The sequence below is a fragment of the Dioscorea cayenensis genome, chromosome 4 (genome assembly GCF_009730915.1).
Source record: "Dioscorea cayenensis subsp. rotundata cultivar TDr96_F1 chromosome 4, TDr96_F1_v2_PseudoChromosome.rev07_lg8_w22 25.fasta, whole genome shotgun sequence".
NCBI lineage: Eukaryota > Viridiplantae > Streptophyta > Magnoliopsida > Dioscoreales > Dioscoreaceae > Dioscorea > Dioscorea cayenensis.
In genome coordinates this window covers 12,914,415-12,921,556 of record NC_052474.1, presented here as the reverse complement: position 1 = coordinate 12,921,556, position 7,142 = coordinate 12,914,415, and the positions used below count along the sequence as shown (strand labels likewise).

Sequence of the window (7,142 nt, the reverse complement as noted above, 5' to 3'; positions counted from 1 at the left end):
AAGAAGATAAACGGCTAAATGTACGACCTCAAGCTCAAATAGTGAAGAACCCCACAAGCACAGATGAAATGAAATCAAGAAAATGAGTTGCACAATAACCAACTTAGTAAAGATAGTCATGAGTCCTCTAGAGTGCTTTCCTCGTGAGTGTGTGTATATACTTCTTCCCTCGCTCTTCCTATTCATGCCACATTCAATGATTACCGGTGTGAAAATGTTAAAGACACCCTCAATGGCAAGTCAAAAGTCCTTTGGTCTATAGTCCATACTCTAGCTTCTAAGTGAATGCATGATAGAGTCCAAGAGAATAAGCATTTTTTTTTTCATTTTCATTTTTTTTTTCCGAGTCCGCCTAACGTAGACTGTACAAAATATCTTATAATCTTTCAGAAGGATGCACATGCTGATTAGGCACAAGAGCCACCCAACCTACTTGATTACAGTCTACATAGACGCATTCATGCTAAATTAGCAGAGGAATACTGACATAGACTCATTTTTTCATTTTTCAATTTTTTATTTTTTTATTTTTTTATTTTTTATTTTTTATTTTTTTAAGATAACAAGTATATACATGTCTCCTGAGCACTTTCATGCAAAACTTCACTTAGGGATAAAGCAAAATGAACAAAAGAACTAAAAGCTCTTAAAAGACCATTGAGTGATGAATTTACCACTCTAACACTTTAAATCAAAGCAGTGGGTTAGCTAGGGCAAACAATGTAGAAGTTCTGTGTTAAAGTTCCGAAGAAAGCCCTAGAGAGAAAACATGACTTCCTTCTAGCACAAATAACACTACAACTCATTACTATCATTCATTCAAGCCAGGAGGTTCTTAACAATAAATCATAGCTATCACTGGTGAAGTAAGCATACAAATAACCCATCCCCACACCTAGAATCGTACATTGCCCCTCAATGTACATTAATCAGCAGTAACATGGTGTAGAATTCATAATAATTAAAATCAAGCATGAAAAGGGAAGGGTAAAGAGACCGCCCCATTTTTGTTGATGAAGATTGTGCAATACATGCATGAACAAGGGGTAGGTTCAATTCTTGAGGGGTGGTGAGAATGAAGCTCATATCTTGAGTCCTCGTAAATGTCAAAAGAAACATAGTTCATCTCACCAATGAATATGTAGGGAGCACACACAAACAAACACTCTAAAAAAACTATGAAAAACAAAAATTCCATGCAAGTTCTTTTGTTCAATCAATATCATGATGTCTAAATCTCTCTAGTGCAAGTGTTTCTAGGGGGTTATCAAAGATGCTACAAGTGTCAAACAAATTCAATATAAGCAACATTCAAAAAGTTACTCGTAGCTACGGACTGAAATTTTTGCAAGAATTTCCCCGACTTTTGAAGCCCCAAAAAAATTTACAAACCATGGATAAAAAAATTTAAATAAATAAAGGATCAAACAACCATACAACATTCCTCATGGTTCAAAGTAAGATAAGCATGCACAATCAAGATGAAGAGGCAAGGTTGCTCCAAAACAAAAACTAGGGCTTCAAAGCTTGAATCGATGAAGATTGGTGAGATAGATGGTAAAACTTCAATTAATCCACAAGATCTAAGTTGGAAGAGGTAGGAGAGGAGTGAAGAGGAAGAAAAATGAAGAAAAATGGTGAAAGAATGAAAGAAAATGGATGAAAAACGAGTGAGAACAAGGGAGAGAAATGTGGCTACTTAAGGCTGGAAATTCCAGACCGCAAGCCATATGGGCTCCATGCGGGCGCATGGAGCCTGTGAGGGTTTCTGTCCTTTTCTAGCCCTTGAAGTAGTAAGCCTCATGGGCTGCCTCACGGGCACATGGCACCCTTGAGGCCCCTGGGGAGCATAAAAATGGTCCATACGGTGTATACAGCCCGTATGGACCTGGAGAAAAAAAATTTTGGCATGGGCTCCCATGTAACTTAGAACAAAACTAATTTACAACATCTATAGCACCAAAATATGCATTGAAACACAACCAAACAACGTCAAAGCACTAGATCAGATTCACAAATATAAGACAAGCATGGATCATTCAAACAAACAAAAATACAAACACAACACAAACACAAGCTTTATGAATAAACTCAACAAACATGTAAAATACGAAAAATGAAACATGAATAATTTGAAACTTGGGTTGCCTCCCAAGAAGCGCTTGTTTTACGTCATTAGCTCGACGTACCTCTTTCTTACCTTAGGGAGGCTTGAAGACGGTATGTTCATCCCGGCTAGAATTGGCATAAGAACTACCGAAAAAAATGAAACGTACCTTCCGGGATGGTGTCAAGTTGAAAGCCAAGCATAAGTTACCTTTTGGCCTCCATGGAAAAAGCTTGGGCCGGGAGTTGTGCAATTTAAACTTGGGCGGCTCCTTAGATGGCTTAAGCATCCTCCCCACTTCTTCTGTGGTCCCGGCAAGAATTCCTTTGAGTAGCCCACCACAAAGTTGCTTGGGCCTCCACAGAAAAAGGTTCGGTCAAGAATTATTCAAAGTTAGTATGGGTGGGTCCTTGGACGGTTTCAACCTCCTACCCAAATTTTCTTCCTCGACCAATGTCAAATTGCCTTGAAATACCCACAAGTGTTGTTTGGGCCTCCAAGGGAACAAGTTTGGTTGAGAAATTTTCAAGCTTTGCATAAGTGGATTAATTGGAGGCATCAACATCCTATCCATAATTTTTCTCTCAACCCTGTTATGATGAACTTCAATGGCCCACAAAGTTTGCTTCGGCCGCCAAGGAAAAATCTTTGGTTGGGAATTGTCCAAGCCCGGCATTGGTGGGTTCAATAATGATCTTAGCTTAGTACCCACATCTTCGAATACAATTCCCGTAATTTTGTTTTTGCACTTGACTAAAATTGATGGATGGATGGAAAAATCTATGTTGAGTCAAGTAGCATCTTCAAATGTGGTCGATGCAGTTTCTTCTGCTTCCTCACATGTTTCCTTAGCCATGATGCCATCCTCCCCCTTTTCTTCTTCAATTTCCCATTGAGGTGGAACTTCTACCATATGCTGAAAAGATATTGATGCTACATCACTTGCTTCTTCAAAATCCAACACCTCAATATCGGTTTCCACCTCAATTTCACTGTTTTTCTCTTCATTCATTGTACCATTTTCAGATAGGGCATCTATAGTTCATGGTAACTCGGTTGATATGTTAGAAGACTCAGCAATCCTGTTCACCATACTTTGAAAAGATGGTCGGGCATTAAAAGTTGCAGTATCCATGGCTTTAAATTCAGCATCAGTTTGCATCATGAATCTTGCAAAACACATCTTGCGTATTGAATCCCCATTCATTAAGTTGCTTAGTATGAAACAAATTGGAGGATGATAATGCCACGGTTCGGAAAGGAGGGTTCTTGCAAAGCAATCCCTCGGTGAGGGTACTCCCATTGTTGAGTATGATCATGTGCCAAAAAGTGCGGGTGTCCTCCCCAATATGGATTATAAACATCAGTGTACTGATTGCTATGGCTTGCTCTCTTGGCATCCAATTCTTCCATTTGCTTTTCAAGTGCATACATTTTAGCGGCCAATAATCTTTCCTGAAAATCCATGGCCGGATCGCTTCGGTGTGCTCTCATGGCACTTAATTCTTCCATCTCATTTTCAAGCGCATACATTTTGGCCGCCAATAATTTTTCTTCGAAGTCCACGACCCTGTGTAATAAAAAGAATAAAACTAACAATAGTAAGCTATCAAAGAAAACGATAAAAAGAAACAAAAATAAATATTTACAAAGATAGATATTTACAACAACAAAGATAAATGACTAGAGCAATAGACTACAGTGTTTTCCTAGTATTCCTTGTGTCCCCAAGAACGGCGCCAAAAAAACTTGATGAGCGAGATCCGCAAGTGCACGGAGTCGTCAAGTAATACCTCTCGTACGAGCACGAGAGGGTTGTATTCCCCGGCCCAAGGAGCTACTATTACTTCCCTTTCATCTATTTCCCTAGCCTAACACTCCGAAAGATGAATAGTAATTATAAAAAGAGAAAGAATTAACTACAATGAAATCCGGTGTACTACTACACACAATACAAACTCAAGGGAGAATCAAACAGTGAAGGGAGTGATTTGGACAATGAATCCCCCTAGGGTTGTCATTAGATCCTGAATTTAGGATGAAATGCGAGATGGTAGTTGGGCCAAGAGAATCCTAAATTAGCTTAACCCGATGGTCACGGCAATTGAACCCTAATCCCATACAAGTATTGGCTCACAATCGCTTCCGCCCAAATCCTCGTATGATTGCATTACACTCAGGGAAATCTCTAATCAGGGTCGATACTCAAACTAGGTCCAACCCTAATTGCTGGAGGGGTACAAAATACCCGATGGTCAAGGTGTATCTCTACATGGATCCCTTCCAAGCCAAGTGCGTCTAGTACAAGGGCGATGGTCACGCAACCAGGTACAACCTAGAAGTTGAAATACAGAGTTCTCATGCAAATCAACACATCAAAGTACACAAGGCTTGAACCACAAACTACAAGATTCCATAAAAGAAATACAACATCTAACAAAGCATCAATAAAGATGATTATCCAAATTACAAACAATCAACCCTAGAGTTCATCATATCCAAATCACAAATAAGTTAGTGCCTCATGATAAAGGACCACTCATACAAGTCCAAGGAACAAATAAACAAGAAAAGAAGTAAGAACTACTCCTTCTAGCTTTAGATCCCCTTGGATGGTGAAGGTCTTGAAGATTTGAAGAGATCTCCCCTCAAATGATGCCTTGGACGCCTAGGATCTTCTCCCAATTTTCTCCTCCAAAGCTTGGCTCCCTCTTGGTGAAGTCTTGCATAGTAGATCGCCAGCGGGAAGAGTGGGGCGGCGGCCTAAGAGGCCCAAGAGAAAACTGCCCCTCCAAAAGCTCCCCCTTTGCCCTAGAAAAATCGGTTTCATTTATATCCCGTCAGTCCATGCGGGCATCCATGCGGGCGCATGGAGCCAGTGAAGCTCACAGCCAAATGCCCAAAAAACATGTCGGTGCTACAGTACTCAGCTACAGTGTTTTGCTACATTATTTTCGCTGTAGTAACCGAGTATTGAGAATTTCCAACAAACCTCACGGGCACCCATGCGGGCGCATGGAGCCCGTGAAACTCACAGCCAAATGCCCGCAGCAAGAACAATGACCTGCTACAATACTGCTACAGTGCCACTACAGTGCTGGGACCCCCCAAAAATGCTGTTTTTGGTGTCGAATTCATCCGATTTGCATTTTTGAGCTTCGTTCGGCTCTTTTAAGATCTGTAACACCGAAATGACCAAATTACACTTAAACGGGCATCAATTCATTAAAATATACACAAAGTAATACAAGATTAATACGTATAAAATACGTACATTTAGGCGTTTATCATTAAGAAACAATTTAAGTATTTTTATTCCCTACTCCCTATGGATACAATACCCCACTCATGTGGGATTTTATTACTTCAATAAACCCATGCACTTGCATGACATACGCAAGGGGTGTTGTCATCTTAACCGATTGAAATCTTGTATTTGACGATTGAATAAACTTGGTCAAGGCCTTCACTAGATCGGTCATCCGGTTCTCCGACCCTGAAACTCGATTCTCCATGTTTGGGGCTTGTTGTTGTTGTTGCTGGAAATTGGGTGGTGTTGTTGTCTTCTGTTGCCCTTGATTACTCCAAGAAAGGTTTGGGTGGCTCCTCAAACCTGGATTGTAGGTGTTGCTATATGGATTTCCTTGTCCTCTCATTACATTACCCACAAAATCCACTTGTTCCACCGAGGATGTACCACCAATATAAATCGGTCAATCGGATGAAGCATGTCCTCCCCCACACCCAGTATAACTCATCATAGCTGCCACTTTAGGAGAAGTTAAAGTGTCTAACTTCTTACTCAATGACTTTACCTGGGTTGCCAATGAGGTAACTGCATCAATCTCATGAAGTCTGGCTATCTTCTTTCCGTTTCTTGTGTTCTACTGATAACTATTTATAGCCATTTATTCAATGAGATGTCGGGCCTCATTGGGGGTCTTGCTTCCTAAGGTACCTCCTGCTGCGACATCAAGTAACTATTTTGTGCTTGGGTTCAAACCATTATATAAAGTCTGAATGATTATCCACTTAGGAAACCCATGTTGAGGACATTTCTGCAGGAGCTCCTTGAACCTATCCCATGTCTCATATAGAGACTCCAATTCTATTTGCATAAAAGAGGATATTTCATTCCTAAGCTTCATGGATTTTTTGGGAGGGAAATATGAGGCAAGAAAAGCTTCTACCATCTCCTCCCATGTAGTGATCGATGCTTTAGGTAATAAATGTAGCCATTGCTTTGCTCTCTCCTTTAAGGAAAATGGGAAGGCCCTCAACTTAATAGCATCTTACTCCATTAATCTTGAGCATGTCGCAAACTTCCAAGAAGTTTTCAATGTGATTGTTTGGATCCTCATTAGCCAATCCATTAAACTATGCCGACTATTGTAGCATCAGGATTAAGCCTGGCTTGAGCTTGAATTTCTGAGCTGTAATCGGTGGTCACACAATACTGGATTGCATGCTAAGAACTATAGGTCTGGCATAATCTGAGAGTGTCCTATGATGCTCATTCTGTTCTGCCACATTATTAGACCCTTCACATATTATATCCGCTAGATTTGATTGTTGACACGTCCGTATATGCGTGTAAACCACAAGTGCATGGGTATCAAAGTAATAATCCCAGATGAGTGGGTATCATATCCACAGAGAGTAGGGAATAAAGACACTTAAGTTGTTTCTTAACTAATGTGAAAGATGAATAGTGATAAGTGTGACAAAATATGAAATAACGAAGATAAAAGCAATAAGATAGAGAGCACAGGTAAAGGAGAAGGTAAGGCAATCGATAAAGATGGGATACCCGGATATTGATCCCCCTAGGACAATCGTTTCAAGCGCAAGAATCTTCTATTCTACTTCCTAATTGATGCAACAATGAGTCATGGAAATCATCAATTACATGATCCCAAATCTAAGTTCAACCATGCCTAACTCTATACATGTCCCGGAGGAGAGATTGAATAACCTTTCGACCTCGTACTCGCATAGAATTGCAATGAGCTCTAGGAATTCCAAATGATAAACC

The 7,142-nt window shown here is 40.2% G+C and overlaps 1 non-coding gene across 1 annotated transcript; it reads left to right on the top strand.

Annotated features, from left to right (window-relative positions):
- Positions 1–6,145: 6,145 nt before the first annotated feature.
- Positions 6,146–6,252, top strand: LOC120259755. Its single transcript, XR_005536307.1, has one exon. It is a non-coding gene; the product is annotated as a small nucleolar RNA R71 (small nucleolar RNA).
- Positions 6,253–7,142: the final 890 nt, after the last annotated feature.